The sequence below is a fragment of the Stegostoma tigrinum genome, chromosome 14 (genome assembly GCF_030684315.1).
Source record: "Stegostoma tigrinum isolate sSteTig4 chromosome 14, sSteTig4.hap1, whole genome shotgun sequence".
Lineage (NCBI taxonomy): Eukaryota > Metazoa > Chordata > Chondrichthyes > Orectolobiformes > Stegostomatidae > Stegostoma > Stegostoma tigrinum.
The window spans coordinates 75,326,567-75,346,136 of record NC_081367.1 but is presented as its reverse complement, the minus strand read 5'-3'; the positions used below and the strand labels follow the sequence as shown (position 1 = coordinate 75,346,136).

The 19,570-nt window shown below is 41.4% G+C and overlaps 1 protein-coding gene across 4 annotated transcripts in view; it reads right to left on the bottom strand.

Moving 5' to 3' along the window:
* Positions 1-19,570, bottom strand: part of rasa2 (RAS p21 protein activator 2) — a 189,509-nt gene that overhangs the window by 88,721 nt on the left and 81,218 nt on the right. Inside the window, exon 1 of one of the 4 annotated variants that reach the window (XM_048541906.2) lies at positions 19,307-19,380. The exons of 2 other annotated variants lie outside the window; for them this stretch is intronic. The gene's annotated coding sequence lies outside the window, so the exon portion shown is untranslated. Of the gene's footprint in view, positions 1-19,306; positions 19,381-19,570 lie in introns of those variants that run through there. One more of the 4 variants, XM_048541907.2, reaches the window with a different exon arrangement.

Below are 19,570 nucleotides of genomic sequence, written 5' to 3'. Positions count from 1 at the left end.
ACAACTGTATTTTGCAATATAAACAAGATCTTAGTTATAGAACATAGAACAGTACAACACAGAACAGGCCCTTCAGCCCACAATGTTGTGCCGACCATTGATCCTCATGTATGCACCCTCAAATTTCTGTGACCATACGCATGTCCAGCAGTCTCTTAAATGACCCCAATGACCTTGCTTCCAAAACTGCTGCTGGCAACGCATTCCATGCTCTCAGAACTCTGTGTAAAGAACCCGCCTCTGACATCCCCTCTATACTTTCCTCCAACCAGCTTAAAACTATGACCCCTCGTGCTAGCCATTTCTGCCCTGGGAAATAGTCTCTGGCTATCAACTCTATCTATGCCTCTCATTATCTTGTATACCTCAATTAGGTCCCCTCTCCTCCTCCTTTTGTCAACTAAGACCTCAAGCTGCTTAATCTAAAATGCTATATTCCAGTAAAAATAGGATGAGGGAAGTTGCACATTGTTTTTAGTTTTGGCCTTGATGCTGTCAATGGAGTTGTGCAAGATTTAGTTTCATTTCCACTGACTCACAGTACAGCACCAATTTCTCCACAAGACATCAAGTTCAAAGAATTTCATTCTTTACCACAGCGGAATAAGACTGCCAGGAAAAGAATACTTGCCAGGAAGATAGTGATTCACCCATATGCAGAGCAATATTTGACATAATTCAGTAAGGGAGAAATGTAAGTTAGCATGCCCATGATTTGAAATAATCCAGCAGCACAATCAGGCACCGCATTCACCCCCAGGAATTCACAGAAAAATCACTGCACTGTATGCAGGGAGAAAAACAAGTGATTCGCATCATTTCTAATAATGTCTGATGCAAACATCATAATGGTGAACAAGGTCACCAAATCAGATGGCACCAGGTTACAGTCCAACAGGTTTACTTGAAATCACAAGTTTTCAGAACGTACCCCCTCTGTCAGGTTACACAGACAAACTACATGCAGGTAAACCGTTATCACGGGAATTCCAATTGTGAATTCAAAACTCATATTCCAAAGAATATGTCCCATTACTCTATTCTCAAAAGACTAATATCTGAACATAAAGGACAACCAATGAACTAAAGCTATTCAAAGCTTTCCTTAGGTGTAACATTTTCTCAAGGTCAATGGATGGAAGCATCAATTCAAATAATGCAATTATGAGAAAGTGCATTGCTTGCCATTAATGGGTCTTCACCCATACGGATATGCTACACATATTATGCAAAGGATGTACAAAACTTGGCTTTTGTACCTGTTCAATTTAAACCACATTTCCTGCAATAGGGTAAAGGCCTGGATGAAACCTCACCAGTCAAACTATCATTTTGATGTGACTTCTCAAAAATAAGATTAAACAAAGATGAGAGCAAGAACATTAGCAATCAGCACAGTGATACAGTAGTCCTTTACACTGATGTTCAGTCTTCTCAACCAGGTGTTATTTATCATTTGCAATTAGGAAATTAAGTGCCTTAAACAATGAAGCCTCATCACCCTTGACACTGTGTTCAAGTACATTTTTAACTAGCATAATCCATTTTGTCTCCAAATTACATTAGGTGCCACAGGATAGAGTACAGCAGACAAATGCTAAATAAACAATACTTTATATTTGGCAACTTTTTCCATATACTATAAAGTAGAATTAGTTGACTAAATTTAGATAATGGTTTAACAAACCACACACAAGGAGAATATTGTGGTTAGAACTATGCAGCAGGAATGCCACACTTTACCCACATTGTCATTTCCTGAATCAAATGGGCAACTCCTTCAAATCAGTGTTATAGTAAAAACCTGACAAATTTTACATTTTTACATTCCTCGCCTCATTCCAGAGAAAAGGAAATATATAAGGCATCACAGATAATTAAGAATAAACTGGACCAAAAAAATCCTTCATCCAGAAATTCTACTTTTAGCTCTATGGTTCATATATTTTATGGAAATTCACCTCTCCCTATTGACTTTATTTAGCTCCTGTCCAGAAACCTAAACCGTAATATTAGCCTGGCTATGTGTCAATTTTGTGAAGTCTATTAATGTGATTCGCTTGGCAGTGTGCACTGATATCAAGCTCCACTGTTTCCAGCCACCAAAAACATGTAAATGTGATTAAACTACCAAAAATGTGTCCAATTTAGTTTCTTAACCAGCAGTTTAAGAAAATAAAAATGAATACCTGATCTATAACTATACCATATAAATCTTTCCTTTTAAATACTCCCCACTGACATGTATTAAGAGTGAAGAAAGCAAAGAGATGAGGGAAATAGATCTGTACCAAAAAACTGGCTGCCTTGTTTTCACAATCCTCTCAAATCTTCAATGATAACAATTTCATCAAAGTGATGATCTATCTTTAATTCACTGGCTGATTGGTGAGGCCCAGGACCCCTCCCTTTCCTTCGAGTTTAAGAATTCTTTCTTCCACCATAGCCCATTGTACTTACCCTGCTGTCCGTCAGCAAATTGGACAGAATAAACATAGAGAAAAAGGAGGCAGAAAGTGAGTGATACTGATGCAGCTAGCTCCTGGTGATTACTTTGTGCTTCTGTTTTGATTTCCCTTATAGGGCTTGTGTTAACTTACAACCAAACCAAACAGAGCTTTGTATATACGCTGAGATCCCCTGAACCCATTAACAGATGGCACTAATTTGTCTGAAATCAATGATCCCCAAAAAGTAACATGCTCTAACATGCCTGTTAAGCTTCACTTATTTTATAAAGATGTAAACAATTCCTTACATTGGCCCTGCTTATAATGGCAGTATCCATCATCCGCATTTCCAGTTCACAGTGCAAAAATGTAAAAAAAATGTAGTCTTTATCCTATCTAATTCGCATTGACTTTCCTTCTTTAATTTGAAGTTTCAACAGTCTCAAAGACTGCAGCAGCATCTAAAATTAAATCTCTTTCCCTCTAATACTCATCTAACTGGGATAAGTTTTACTTGAAGTGTATATTCCGAAGAAATTGCACTTCAGTGATATGATGTACAATAAGAATCCAACACATTTAAAGATACTTTTAAACTTTTTTAAAAAATGTTAAGCAGTTTATTAACTTACTTTATTTTAAATTCATTTGCATTGCATTTATTACATTTGACAATATTTCAGCAAACCTCATGTTGAAGTTGACTGTCTGAACACCCCATTTACACAAAACCCCAAGATGGGATTATATGACCTCACCCACCACCATAAGTTGCTGCAAATAAAGCATTACATTAATCATTCTAAATGAGAGAAGTTCAAATAATATGAGGTGTCAAGCCACTCAGCCTCCCCATACTCCAAGGACCAATTTACAGAAAATTCCCAAAGGCCCACATCCCAAGTTTCTACAAGTGGTAGCTGCAGAGACTGGATGCATTTGCAATAATTTCCCAAAATTCCCTACATTCTGAAAGGGTCCCAAGCAGACTGGAAGTTAGCAAAAGTAACGCAGGCATTTAAAGGAGGAATACAGAAAGGAAGAAATTACAGCAGTTTTAGTATGGCTGTCATTGGGAAAATGCTGGAATCCATTCTTGGGGATTTCTTATGGGTGCACCAAGTAAACCATTACAACTACAGTCATCGAGCTGTACAACAACAGGTTATCGCGGTTTTATGAAAAAGAAACCATGTTTGACAATGTATTAGATATTTTTAGCATGTAGCTAGGGTACAAATAAAGGAGAACTAGTAGACAAGTATGTGTGCATTTCCCATAGGTATTTGATAAGTGCTAAAACAAGGTTAATATACAAAACAAACACAGAATTTTAGATTGTATAAGAACATGCATAGAGAATTGGCTAAAAAATAAAGTGGAGTTTAAGGATAAATAGGGTAAGTTGGCTGTGATTAGCAGAGAGCTACAAGGAATCATGTGACCTGATAATAGGCAACAGGGTCAAAGACAGTGTGCCAGATGTTAAAATTTGCTTCAGTAGTAGCCTCATCTTGATAATGTGCTATTTGTGCTAAAATGATTTTGTCCAATGAGGTGCTTCTGTTACCCGAAAGAATCAGTGAAGAAATGTTTGTGGTATAATGTTTGTATGAATGACATCAAAAGATTTGGGAAGTGGCTGTTTTCAACCTGGAAACCTTTATTGAGCTGATGACTGCAATGAAAGCATCAAAGGTATTCTGAACAGAAGGAAAAACTGCACATAATCTTCTTAAGCATAATACATAGCTGTAAACATTGAAACCACAACTTGGTAGAAAAAGAGGTCCCAGGTGAAAAACAGGATGTGGAGAATCTAAGAATATGTGCTTCATTTTCTTGCTTAACAAAAGGCAACTGAACACAATACTTTGAGATGTGCACAAAGACTGAAGCAGATTGCACTCAACATTGAATGAAATGTAAAATATGTGTTGTAGTTGCTTAAATTCTGACCAGGAAAACTGAAGTACAGAACTTGCAATTCAGCATCACTGTGGCTGAGGTTGTTGTTATCGTTAGAATTATCAAATTCAAAATTTATTACGGTCAGAGAAAATAAAGAACTGAAGCTTCACAACAAAGTGAATTTTTGAAGGTACCATCAATAGAAACATCATTTTGTGCTTATGTATATATGTGTTGTGTATGTGCATGTGTATGCATATATCGGGCAAGGTTTAAAGGCAATGTATGAGGCAAGTTTTTTTTTTACGCAGAGGGTGGTAGGTGCCTGGAACTCGCTGCCAGAGGAGGTAGTAGATACTAGAGTGATTTTTAAAGGGCATTTTGACAAATACAAGACTAGGATGGGAATAGAGGGATATGGTCCCCAGAAGGGTAGGGGGTTTTAGTCGTGATGGGCAGCATGTCAGTGCAGGTTTGTAGGGCCAAAGGGCCTGTTCCTGTACTGTAATTTTCTTTGTTCTCTGTATGTATGCATGAGTGCATGCATGCATGCATGTTTGTGTGCACACGTGCGGGTGGGGGTGGGTGGTTCTATTCGCTCAAGTAGTCAACAGGGGACAGAATCCACAGAAGACATGAAACTAGTGTGAAGGCAATTCTGTATGTACAAATTTAAAACATTGCACTGGTTGTGATAGTGCTATGCAAAAAAACTTCAGTGTGACCCAAAGTATCTTAAACTGACTTTAAAAGAAAAGTTGAAAACAGAAGATTTATTTATCAAACAGAAATACACAGCAAGATGACTCAACAGGAAAGCCCCAATTCAGTGGGGGTGGGGAATGAAATCACAGTCGGGATTGGAACTCTCCTGCTATTCTGCCATTACAGCTGTGATACAACTGTGTTCTGCTGTGAGCATTTTAATGTTTCATACACAGTGCTAGTCAGAGAGATTAGCAGAATTAGGTGTGCAAACAATTAAGATAGTCTCTTTTTGTAGGTTCCGTCTGTGTCAGTGATTGAACTTCAGTTTGTTGGATTAAGTCACATCCACAGACAAGAGGGGCCTCGTAGGCCTTAGCGAGGCTCGCAGCCACCACTGCTGCCTCAGAGATTGTGGCCCTACTGGGTGGCACCAACTGTAGCTTGGGAACCCCCAAACCACACCATCCCTTGTATCAACAACCATAATGCAATGATCTACCTGTTATTTTTAACACCAATTACAAGCATACATTTTATCTCAATTTCCAAAATATAGATCCAAGTGCAAAGAAATTCAAGAAACTTTATTTAATGAGCATGGATACTACTTCACAAACTGACACATTCTCAGAGCAGAATGATAGTCAAGCTTGCTTACCATACCAAATTATAAAATATGGCAATTACAAAGAAGAATTATTATAAGTCGTCAGATAGGGTAAAAAGGAGAAAACTCTTAGTGATTGAGGTGGTCCTTTCAAAATTCCAAGCTTTCAACTAGGAGTTTTAAGAGAAACATTTTGTACTTCTACTGTCACAGATAGAGACAAGGTGTAAATTCATATTGTTATAATGTGGGATCTGCATATTTAGAACTCAGTGTTTTTTCTACAACTGAGAAGTGGTCAGATAGCTCATTTGGCTGGATGACTGGTTCTTGATGCAGAGCGATTCTAACAAATCACACATTGAATCCTGGGTTTAAATCCCATATTGGCTGAGGTTACCATAAGAACGCTCCTTTTCAACCTCTCCCAATGCCTGAAGTTAAACCACTGTCAGTCATTCCTCTCTAATAAGAGAGAGCAGTTGTACGGTCCTCTGGAACAATGGGGACTTATTTTAGTTGCATCCTCAAATCAAAAGTGTAGAAAAAACACTGCTGCTTGGTAGCAGTATCATCACGAGGCTATTAATCTAGAGATGGCTGGAAAAGGAGGCAATTTTCTTCAGATGAACACTGGAAAACAGGAATAAAGTGGGCCATTCAGCTTTCAAGCCTGCTCAGCCATTCAGTGAGATCATGACTGGTTTTGTATTTGAACATTATTTTTCTGCACCAATGTCTGAATATTTTTAGTATATTGCAACTTGGCAATCGGAGTAGGTCATTTTTCCTCTCAAAGCTGCCCTGACATTCAAATATGAATTATCTGCACCAGACCTCAACTCCTTTGAGTAGGTCTGCACAGTCCTCAACTTCTCAATATTTCAAAATTCTAAATCTTCTTTAAATACTTTCAGTGACTTACCCTCTACAACCCTCAGGGTGGAAAATTCCAGCAATTCTCTACCTTCTGGAAGAAATTCCTTTGCATTTCAGTTTTAAGTGAGAGTCCCCTTATTCTGTAATAATGATCCCTAATTCAAGATTCCCCCTACTATTGGAAACATCTTAATATCTGCCTGCTAAAGCCCCCTCAGAGTGCTGTATTTTCATTAAGGTCACCCTCATTCCTCTAAGCTCTAATTAATAAAGTCCTAAGAGGCAGCAAGAACTGCAAATGCTGGAGTCAGTCAGTGTCGTGTGGAGCTGGAGGAACACAGCAGATCAGGCTGCATTAGAAGAGGAGAGTTGACGTTTTGGGCCTAGACACTTAGTCTGGACTGGGGATGGGGAAGGGAGCTGGGAAATAAAGAGGGAGAAGAGGGGAGGCTGGGGAGGTGTTGTTGATTACAGCATACAGAATGCAGTGCTCCACAAAGCAGTCACTGAGTCTACGCTTGGTTTCACCAATGTAGAGGAGCCCACATCAGGAGCGATGGACATGCAGTCCAGGTTGGAGGACATGCAGGTGAACCCCTGTCAAATATGAAAAGTTTGTCTTTGTCTTGGGCCTCGGATGGAGGTGAAAAATTCTAAACTGTTTAGTCATTCTGGATAACTCAACACTTCCATGCCTCCAATGTCAGTTTCTCTTTTCCTTAACAACAGAGTAAAAATTGTATACTGTGCCCCACTTGTGACGTAGCTTCCCTGCTTTTTAAACTCCAAACCCTGAGCAATAAAGGCCAAAATTCCATTTGTCTCCTTAATTACTTACAATAAATATGTTAACATTCTGTGAGAGCAAAATACTGCACATGTTGGAATTCTGAGATGGTGGTGATTATGGAGGGCCAAAGAAACAAGTAGTGGAGCTGGAATCACCAGGACATCTCTCTGGCTGCTACGTCAGGAACCGTCACCATCTAGTTTCAATCTGGCTGGTAGGAGAATAGGAAACTGCAACTCTAAGGCAAGATGTTGTTGCAATGAAGATGTTAATGCATGATGAAACGTGCAAATAGGCCTTCTGCTAATCACTAGTAAGAATCTCAACCCGCTGATCAACAGTTGGTTTGAAAAAAATGGGAATTTTGGGCTCTGTCAGGAAGCATCTTGAAGGCCATCCTAACCCTATTCTCCCAATTTCTTACATTGCCCGCAATGTTCAGAGGCTGGGAAGATTCTGCCCAAAGTCATCATTTAGTTTCTCTGCCACTTTCTTAATCCCCATTGTAAATTCTCCTAACTCTGCTTGCAATGGGCTTGTGCGTGTTTTGGCTAATCTTCTCCATTGTAATATACCTATATTGCAGTGCATTTTTATGGTTCTCACGAGGTTAATCGTATATTCTCATTTTTCCTTTTGATTCTTCCTTGTACAATTCTAAATTAGTCCCAATCTTCAGGTTACCAGTTTTAGCAACTTACTTTTCCATTAATCTATTTGTTAAATTCTTTTGTTTACCACAAATTGAACACTTCCTTTTCTGGGTTTTGTCCATTAAATCAATGTATTGCTGTTGTAACCTTTGCATCATTACTTTAAATATTGCCTATCTCAGGCCATACCTTTTAATGTAGTTTCCCAATCCAAGATGACTAATTTGAGCTCTTGGCTTCATAGGTCCATAAGAAAGTGGGCCAGAATTAGGCCAATTGGCCCAAAGTCTGCTCCGCGATTCGATCATGGTTGACATATTCCTCATCCCCATTTTCTTACCTTCTCCCAATAACTCTTCAACCCATTACCAATTAAAAACCTGATTAACTCCTCCTTAAATTTACTCACTAAACCAGCATCCACTGCACTATAGGGTAGTGAATTCCATAGATTCACCACCCTATGGGAGCAGTAGTTTCTCCTCAATTCTGTTTCAAATTTTCTACCCCTTATCCTAAGACTATGGCCTCTCATTCGAGAATGCCCCACAAAAGGGAAGCAGCCACTCCACGTCTATTTTATCTATATCTTTTATCATCTTGAATACCTCAATTTGATCTCGCCTCATTCTTCTGAATTCCAAAGAGTATAGGCCTGAAGTGTCCAAGCTCTCTTCATGTAACAAACCCCTCACCTCTGGGGTCAATCTAGTGAACCTCCTCTGAACTGCGTCCAATGCCAGTACATATTTCTTCAAATAAGGGGGCCAAAACTGTGCACAATACTCCAGATGCAATTTCACCAATGCCTACTATTGTTGCAACAATACTTCCTTAACTTTATATTCTTTTCTTTTAGCTATAAAAGCCAACATTCTATCCATGTTATTATCTGCTGTACCTGCATTCCAGTTTTGTGTGACTTATGAACGAGTACACCCAGATTCCTCTGCACTGGAGCTCCTCAAAGTCTCTCCCAATGTAGACAGTAGATTACCTTCCCATTTTTCCGACCACAACGCACGACCTCACACTTATCCATGTTAAACTCCATCTTCCACATTTTGGCAGTCTCCTAACCTATCTATATCTATCTATAAGGTTCTTATTTCCTCATTGCAATTTACCGTCCTGCCTATTTTTGGGTCATCCGCAAATTTGGTGATGAAGCCTTCTATCCCTGTTTAGAAATCGTTAACATCGATTGTAAATAGCTGAGGTCCAAGGACCGAGCCCTGTGGCACCTCATTAATAGTTACTTCTTGCCATTCAGGAAGAAAAACATTTATCCTAATTCTGTCCATCAGCCAGTCACCTGTCCAAGCTAATTAATTACCCGTAATCCCGTATGATCCAATCTGGTGAATTAACCTTTTGTGCAACACCTTATCAAATGCCTTCCAGAAGTCCAGATATATTACATCAACAGGAATCCCATTATCCACTTTGCTTGTTACACCTTTAAAGAAGTCTGGCAAATGAGTCAAACATGACTCAGCCTTCATACAAACATGCTGACTCTGATGGATAATGTTTTGACTTACCAAATATCCAGCTATTGCTTCCTTGATAACTGATTCTAACACTTTGCCAACAACAGATGTTAACTGGTCTATAATTTCCCATATATTTCCCATTTCTAGATGACCAGCAGCGCGAGCGGGAGCTTGGACCAGGAGCCTGTCGGGATGCCGGTGAGTCACTGTTTTTGAATCTTTAAAAAGCTTACCTCGTGAATAGGCGGAGGTGCACTGAGCAGGAGCGGACACGGGACTGGTGAGTGAGTGAGGTAATATATTTGTGTTGGTTGCGTTACCCGAAACACTACCCGGGTAGTGTCTCCCACCCATCCTCCTCCTCTAACCAAAAAAAAGATTCTGTGTGCCTGATTGGTAACGTAACAAGTTTATTTTTTATTCTTTATTTTTTAAGTCTTGGGAATTTAGAATAATGGGAACGGAGGTCAGGGCAGTTGAATGCTCCTCCTGCAGAATGTGGGAGGTAAGGGTCACCACTAGTGTCCCTGCTGACTACATCTGCGGGAAGTGCACCCAACTCCAGGTCCTTAAACTGCGTTAGGGAACTGGAGCTGGAGCTGGATGAACTTCGGATCATTTGGGAGGCAGAGGGAGTTATTGAGAGGAGTTACATGAAGTAGTCACTCCTCAGGTACAAGCAAAAGGCAGATGGGTTACGGTCAAGGGACGGAAAGGGAACCGGCAGGAAGTGCAGGGATCCCGTGGCCATTCCCCTCAACAATAAGTATACTGTTTCGGATACTGTTTGGGGGGGACGACTTACCAGGGGAAAGCAGTGAGGCACAGGTCTCTGGCACAGAGTCTGTCCCTGCTGCTCAGAAGGGAAGGGGGAAGAGGAGCAGAGCATTAGTCACTGGGGACTCCATAGTTAGGGGGACAGATAGGAGGTTTTGTGGGGACAAGAGAGACTCACGGTTGGTGTGTTGCCTCCCCGGTGCCAGGGTGCATGATGTCTCTGATCGTGTTTTTGCGATCCATAAGGGGGACGGGGAGCAGCCCCAAGTCGTGGTCCACATTGGCACCAACAACATAGGTAGGAAGAGAGATGGGGATTTAAGGCAGAAATTCAGGGAGCTAGGATGGAAGCTGAGAGCTCGGACGAACAGAGTTGTTGTCTCTGGTTTGTTGCCCATGCCACATGCTAGTGAGGCGAGGAATAGGGAGAGAGAGGAGTTGAACACGTGGCTACAGGGATGGTGCAGGAGGGAGGGTTTTGGATTCTTGGATAATTGGGGCTCTTTCAGGGGTGGGTGGGACCTCTACAAGCAAGATGGTCTTCCCCTGAACCAGAGGGGTACTGATCTCCTGGGGGGGGGGGGGGGGGGGGAATTTGCTAAGGCTATTTGGGTGGGTTTAAACTAATTCAGCAGGGGGATGGGAACCAAAATTGTAGTTCGACTATAGAAAAGGTTGAGAGTAGGGTGGTCCAAAATACAGTTTCAGGGACGCAAGATGGCACCGGCAAGCAAGATGTTGGTTTGAAGTGTGTTTACATCAATGCCACGAGCATCCGGAATAAGGTGGCTGAACTTGCAGCATGGGTTGGTACCTGGGACTTCGATGTTGTGGCCATTTCGGATACATGGATAGAGCAGGGACAGGAATGGTTGTTGCAGGTTCCAGGATTTAGATGTTTCAGTAAGAACAGAGAAGATGGTAAAAGAGGGGGGGGGAGGTGTGGCATTGTTGGTCAAGGACAGTATTACAGTTGTAGAAAGGATGTTTGGGGACTCGTCAACTGAGGTAGTATGGGCTAAGGTTAGAAACAGGAAAGGAGAGGTCACCCTGTTGGGAGTTTTCTATAAGCCTCCAAATAGTTCCAGAGATGTAGAGGAAAGGATAGCAAAGATGATTCTCGATAGGAGTGAGAGAGACAGGGTAGTTGTCATGGGAGACTTCAACTTTCCAAATACTGACTGGGAACACCATAGTTCGACTACTATACATGGGTCAGTTTTTGTCCAGTGTGTGCAGGAGGGCTTCCTGACACAGTATGTAGATAGGCCAACAAAGGGCGAAGCCACATTAGATTTGTCGCTGGGTAATGAGCCTGGCCAATGTGTTAGATTTGGAAGTAGGTGAGCACTTTGGTGATAGCGATCACAATTCTGTTATGTTTACTTTAGTGACGGAAAGGGATAGGTATATACCACTGGGCAAGAGTTATAGCGGGGGGAAAGGCAATTACGATGAGATTAGGCAAGATTTAGGGAGCATAGGATGGGGAAGGAAACTGCAGGGGATGAGCACATTAGAAATGTGGAGCTTATTCAAGGAAAAGCTCCTGTGTGTCCCAGATAAGTATGTACCTGTCAGGCAGGGAAGAATCTGTAGAGCACGGGAGTCGTGGTTTACGAAGGAAGTGGAATCTCTGGTCAAGAGCAGGAAGGCGGCTTATGTTAGGATGAGATGTGAAGGCTCAGTTAGGGCGCTTGAGGGCCACGAGGTAGCCAGGAAAGACCTAAAGAGAGAGCTCAGAAGAGCCAAGAGGAGACATGAGAAGTTGTTGGCGGATAGGATCAGGGTAAACCCTAAGGCTTTCTATAGGTATTTAAGGAATAAAAGAATGATGAAAGTAAGATTAGGCCCAATCAAGGATAATAGAGGGAAGTTGTGTGTGGAGTCAGATGAGATAGGGGAAGCGCTAAATGAATATTTTTCAACAGTATTCACTCTAGAAAACGACAATGTTGTCGAGGAGAATACTGAGATACAGGCTACTAGATGAGGTGGGATTGAGGTTCACAAGGAAGAGGTATTAGAAATCCTACAGAGGGTGAAGATAGGTAAGTCCCCTGGGCCGGATGGGATTTATCCTAGGATTCTCTGGGAAGCCAGGGAGGAGATTGCCGAACCTTTGGCATTGATCTTTAACTCGTCATTGTCTACAGGAATAGTGCCAGATGACTGGAGGATAGCAAATATGGTTCCCCTGTTCAAGAAGGGGAGTAGAGACAACCCTGGTAATTATAGACCAGTGAGCCTTACCTCAGTTGTTGGTAAAGTGTTGGAAAAGGTTCTAAGGGATAGGATTTATAATCTAGAAAACAATAAATTGATTCGGGATAGTCAGCACGGTTTTGTGAAGGGAAGGTCGTGTCTCACAAACCTTATTGAGTTCTTTGAGAAGGTGACCAAACAGGTAGATGAGAGTAAACCGGTTGATGTGGTGTATATGGATTTCAGCAAGGCTTTCGATAAGGTTCCCCACAATAGACTATTGTACAAAATGCGAAGGAATGGGATTGTGGGAGGTATAGCAGTTTGGATCGGAAATTGGCTTGCTGAAAGAAGACAGAGGGTGGTAGTTGATGGGAAATGTTCATCCTGGAGACCAGTTACTAGTGGTGTACTGCAAGGGTCGGTGTTGGGTCCACTGCTGTTTCTCATTTTTATAAATGACCTGGATGAGGGCGTAGAAGGATGGGTTAGTAAATTTACAGACGACACTAAGGTCATTGGAGTTGTGGATAGTGACGAGGGATGCTGTAGGTTGCAAAGACATAGATAAGCTGCAGAGCTGGGCTGAGAGGTGGCAAATGGAGTTTAATGCAGACAAGTGTGAGGTGATGCACTTTGGTAGGAGTCTCCGGAGGGCAAAGTACTGGGCTAATGGTAAGATTCTTAGCAGTATAGATGATCAGAGAGATCTCAGTGTCCATGTACACAGATCCTTGAAAGTTGCCACCCAGGTTGACAGGGCTGTTAAGACGACATACAGTGTTTTAGCTTTAATTAATAGAGGGATCGAATTCTGGAACCAAGAGGTTATGCTGCAGCTGTACAAAACTCTGATGCAGCCGCACTTCGAGTATTGTGTACAGTTCTGGTCACTGCATTATAAGAAGGATATGGAAGCTTTGGAAAGGGTGCAGAGGAGATTTACTAGGATGTTGCCTGGTATGGAGGGAAGGTCTTACGAGGAAAGGCTGAGGGACTTGAGGCTGTTTTCATGACAGAGAAGAAGGTTGAGAGGTGACTTAATTGAAACATATAAAATAATCAGAGGTTTAGATGGGGTGGATAAGGAGAGCCTTTTTCTGAGGATGGTGATGGCAAGCACGAGGGGGCATAGCTCTAAATTGAGGGGTGAAAGATATAGGACAGATGTCAGAGGTAGTTTCTTTACTCAGAGTAGTAAGGGAATGGAACGCTTTGCCTGCAACGGTAGTAGATTCGCCAACTTTAGGCACATTTAAGTCGTCATTGGATAAGCATATGGACGTACACGGAATAGTGTAGGTTAGATGGGCTTCAGATCGGTACGACAGGTCGGCACAACATCGAGGGCTGAAGGGCCCATACTGTGCTGTAATGTTCTATGTTCTATATTGCCTCCCTCCCTTTTTGAACAAGGGCATTACTTTAGCATTTTTCCAATCCACTGGAACCTTTCCAGTGTCCAGACAACTATGGAATATTGTAACCAGTGGATCCACTATCTCTACCACCACTTCCTTTAATACCCTAGGATGTAGGCTGTCAAGCTGAGACACTTGCCTGCCCTCAATCCTAACAGTTTGCCGAGTACCTTTACCCTACCAATGTCGATTGTTCTAAGTTCTACCCTTTCTGTCGCCTCTGACATGCCCGCTCCGATAGGAATGGTATAATTGTCCTCCAATGTGAAAACTGAGGCAAAGTATTGATTTAATACCCCTGCCATTTGTGTTCCCCACTATCAACTCTCCAGTTTCATTTTCGAAGGGACCAACATCAACCTTAGCAACTCTCTTCCCTTTGATACACCTCTGGAAGCTTTTTCTATCCTTTTGATATTTTGTGCTAGCTTTCTTTTGTAATTTAACTCAGTGCTTTTTATTAATTTTTTAGTATCCCCTTATGTTTGAAAGTTTCCCCATCCTCCTGCCCACCACTGGCCTTTGCAACACACTTTACCTTAGTTTTTGACTTTATATTGTCCTCGACTGCCTTGTTTAGCTATGGATTTTTTTTTTAATCCACTTACCATCTTTCTTCCGCATTGGGATATATTTTAGTTGTGAGGAATTGAATAGCTCCTTAAACAACCGTCACCGCTTGTCTGCTATCTTATATTTTAGCCTTCCTGCCCAATCTACTCAGGCCAAATCTGCCCTCATGCCTTTGTTTAAATGTAAAACACCACTGTGGGGCTGCACTTTTTCACCCCCAAACTGAATTCTATCACAGGAGCACAAAAGCTGACGTTTCGGGCCTAGATTCTCTGAAGAAGGGTCTATGCCTGAAACATCAGCTTTTGTGCTCCTGGGATGCTGCTTGGCCTGTGTTCATCCAGCTTCACACTTTGTTATCTTGGATTCTCCAGCATCAGCAGTTCCTATTATCTCTGAATTCTATCATACTGTGGCCACTACTCCCCAGAAGGATCCTTAACTATGATACCATCAATTAATTTCCCCACATTACACAATACCAAATCCAGAGTAGTCGGCTCCCTGGTTGGTTCCACAACATACTGCTCCAAGAAACAATTGCTCATGCATTCAATGAACTCTGCCTCCAGGCTACCCTTGCCAGTTTGATTCTTCCAATCTATGTGCATGTTAAAGTCACCCATGATTATTGCCACATTTCTCTTGCAAGCCTCTAATATTTCCTGGTTTATACAGTGTTTCACTGAGGAACCACTGTTTGGGGACCAATATTTTCCCTACCAAGTACTTCTTCCCTTTGCTGTTTCTTATTTCTACCCAGACTGATTCCACACCTTGATCTGACGTACTCACATCATTTCTCATTCCAGCAGTGATCCCTTCCTTCACCAGCAAAGCTACGTCACCTCATTTTCCCTTTGGTCTATTCCTCCGAAATGCCAAGTACCCCTTAGATATTCAATTCCCAGACCCGGTCTCCTTGTAACCACGTTTCAATATTCACTACCAAATCATACCTTTTGTTTCCATTTGAGCTATTAACTCATTAATGTTAATTCGAAAGCTTCATGCATTTACATACACAGCTTTTAAATTTGTTCTACTGTTAACTTTCCCTTCTTTTATAAATCCTAGGTGCATAAAGACAATCACCTGTTTTGTCCCTGACCTTTACTATTTGGTAACCGTCTGCCACATCGTTAGCCTGTGCTCTTACCTCCTCCTTTAATTTGGGGATTTTTAAAAAAATTTCCCCTATAACCGAACCACTTTTCCCCCCCCCACCCTAACACCACGCATCCCACCCCCTAACTATTTAGTTTAAAGCCCTGTCTACAGCCCTTGTTATACAATTCGCTAGGACTCTGGTCCCAGCACAATTCAAATGATCATTCCATCAGAATAGGTCCCATCTTCCCCACTACTGGTGCCAATGTCCCATGAATTCAAACTCATTTTTCCCGAATGAATCTTTAAGCCATACATTTACCTGCTAATCTTATTGACCTTGTGCCAATCAGCTCATAGCTCAGGAGGTAAGCCAGAGATTGCCACCTTTTTGGTTCTGTTTTTGACTTAGCTCTTCACTGTTCTTATTTCTTAGATAAAACTAGGACAGAAATTCTGCTATGTCATAGTGCATCATAGTTTTCCTCGTTTAGATTGAGCTTCATTTTCAAATTAAATTACTTTCAAATTTCATGTAAAAATGGGATCATGGTCACTCTTTCCTAAAAGCTGCTGCACAAGATTTTGAAAGAGCCCCTTCTCTTCTAGCAACCTGCCCTTCAAGAATGTCATGTACCCTCAGAAGTTTGGGTTCCAGCCTTGATTTCCTTAGTTCTGTAATGGGTGTCCGGTACATATGAATTTTTACTTCAGATAAATTTATCTGACTTACTGACAATGCCGTGAGCATGCAGATGCAGAGATCTTAGCTTCTTATTTTAAACTGTCAATTCTGACTATACTTAATGGCATACTTATAAGTTGGCAATCACCATCAACTTCAATCATTTTGATTGCTATTATCTTTATTGCTGTCTTTCATTATATATCGTGGAAAAACAGTCCACCTTTGCCAGTAGGTCATTGTAAAAAATTACTTTAAATGCAGTATGTGGAAAATAGAGAATTTGAGCCCCAGACAGTGGGAAAGTGAACTTGAGATTGTAACTTCCTGTTTATAATGAAAACATTTTGATAGTATAAATGAACATTCAAAAATACACTGTATCCCTAAAATTAGTCCATGCACACAACAAGAATCGATGCGTCACTAAAGTAAACAGAAGACTTTGCTGGCATGTAAGCAGCCCTGTCACACTCTTTGCTCTGATTGTTGATGCGAAGTTGTGTAGCCATCAACAAGATGGATAAATCTGGAAAGCATTCCTTAGGACAGGTTTTCAATTTCTGTACATGCATTGCAAGCATAGGTTGCTATAACGAACAAAGCATGAAAAGCATCACGAAACAAACGTATTTCTAAAAATTGTTACAGAGATAGTAGGAACTGCCAATGCTGGAGAATCTGAGATAACACGGTGTGAAGCTGGATGAACATTTCTGAAGAAGGGTCTCGATCCGAAATATCAAACGATTTCTAAAATTAGAATTTATTTTGCTTTGTAACATTATTTGTATGAAACAGTCATTAATCTTAGTTATCTAACTTGTTAAGTTTTGATTTCTTTGCATATCAGAGAGATTTGGAGTGCACCAGGTTCACCTTACCTCCAATGAATACCCGTAACAGATAGAAGTTCATTGCTTGCCCTGAGCTCCAAGTTATATTAGACCCGTGGTCAAAATTGATTCGCAGTGCGGGTTTGCATACCCAAGTTGACCATGGAGACAAAGTGTGTTTCAGGAAGGAGCACAAATTGGTAATACTGATAAGATATAAATTGACACACTTGGCTAGTTACACTAAGTAAATTAAAATAAACCTTTCAGAATAATGTATAATGCCCACTGCCATGGGTCCTAAAGGACTGTTGAAAGAATAGATAAGAGTCGTTAGGGATCAGTCATCTATTTTCCTCAAACAACTGAGCATCTCAGATCGACAAAACAGACAGCACAACATTCCTTACAAGAACATGAAATAAATTTATTTTTGGTTGCGTATCTATTATCAGTCTAAGTGCACCATAACTGAAATAGTAGCTAACATGTCAGAGGCCTTCCAAAAAATTGAATTCAGTGCACACCTCTACAAAATAACTAGCTATAAAATTGCCTTTGGTGTCCAGGTTGACAGGTAGCAATGGTGGAGTGAGTAGAATGTATCACTACAAAAGAGTCAGGGAGCAGAGATGAGTGCCATGGCCATCACAAAGGAGATGGTGCTGGGGAAGTTCAAAGGTCTGAGGGCAGATAAATCACCCAGAACAGATGGACGACACTCCAGAGTTCTGGAGGAGATCGCAGATTTTCAGGAATAGCCGGAATGGGGCGGGACGGAGTGGTGCACAGACTGGAAAATGGCTAATGTAACATGCCCATTTAAAGGGGTGAGGGCAGAAGGTGAGAAACTATGGGCTGATGGGTTGTTGGTAAGATTCAAGAGGCCAACATCAAGGATGAAAATACAGAGTAAAGTGTGTGGTAAAATGGGATGAAATCAGCATACCTTTGTCGATGGGAGGTCATGCCTGACAAATCTAGTAGAATTCTTTGAAACGGTCACAAGCAAGTTCAAAAGGAGATTCAACAGACGTTATCCATTTGGATTTCCAGCAGCCTTCCAAAAAAGTTCTGCACATGAGGCTGCTAAATAAGAGACCATTACGTTAGGGGCAAAGTATCAGGACGGATAGAGGGGATTGGCTGAAGGCAGGGAGTGGGGTTAAGGAAGTATTTTTCAGGACAGCAACCAGTGACTGGTACTGCAAGGGTCAGTGTTGCGACTACAACTATTCACGTTACACATTTAGTGGTCTGGACAAAGGAACGAAGGGCGTTGTTGCCAAGTTTGCAGTAGGTAGAGGGATGGGCAGTGTTGAGGGAGGAGGACTTGGACAGTCTAAGAGAATGGGCAGAGAAGTGGCAGATGGATTATAATGTGCGAAAATTTGAGGTTATGCACTTCGGTAGGAAGAAGCAGCATAGACTATTTTCTAAATGGGAACGGTTTTAGGACATTAGGATTCTCTTAACATGCAATTTCAGTTGGCAGTCAGGAGGACAAATGCAATGTCAGCACTCTCTTCAAGAGGGGCAAGAACATGAGCAGGGATGTGCTGTATAAGCTGAGGCTATACAACCCTCTAGTCAGACTACATTTGGAATATTGACAGCAGTTTTGGGCCCCATATCTAAGGATGGATGTCTGGCATTGGAGAGGGTCCACAGGAAGCTCACAAGAATGATGCCCAAGAATGAAGCACTTGTCTTATGAGGAGTGTTCGAGGACTCTGGGTCTGTACTCGATGGTGTTTAGAAGAATATGGGGAATCTCGTTGAAACTTACAGAATACTGACAAGCCTGGATAAAGTGAACATGGAGAAGATGGTTCCATCAGTAGAAGAGACTAGGACCCAAAGGCACAGCCTCAGAGCACAACCTCACACCCCTTAGAACTGAAATGAGGAGTAATTTCTTCAGTCAGAGGGTGATGAATCTGTAGAACTCATTGCCACAGAAGGCTGTGGAGGCCAAAATCATTGAGTGTGTTTAGGTCAGACATAGATGGTAGGAAGGAGGTATCAAGGGTTACAGGGAGAAGGCAGGAGAATGGGGTTGAGAAACACATCAGCTCTGATCAAATGGCAGAAGAGACGTGATGGGCTGAATGGCCTCATTCTGCTCCTTTGTGTTATTGTGTTATGGTTTAAGTGAATTCCATTGACAAACACAATATTGAGTACTGATGAAAGATTATTGACCTGAAGAGTCAACTCTATTTCTCTTTCCACAACGGCAGCCCGTCCTGATTGCCAGAACTTTTTATTTCTATTCCAGAATTGTAGCTGTTGGATTAGGAAAAAAAAAAATCACATTCAGCTGCAACATCAGTCAGACTAAATAGCCTGCTGACAATCATCATTTAGGTTGTACCCAAAGAACTGGCATTTAGACAAAGTACGAGAAAGCAACTTATGGAATTTTACTGTGAAGTCAACAAAAGAATGCCTCTAAATTTTACCCCA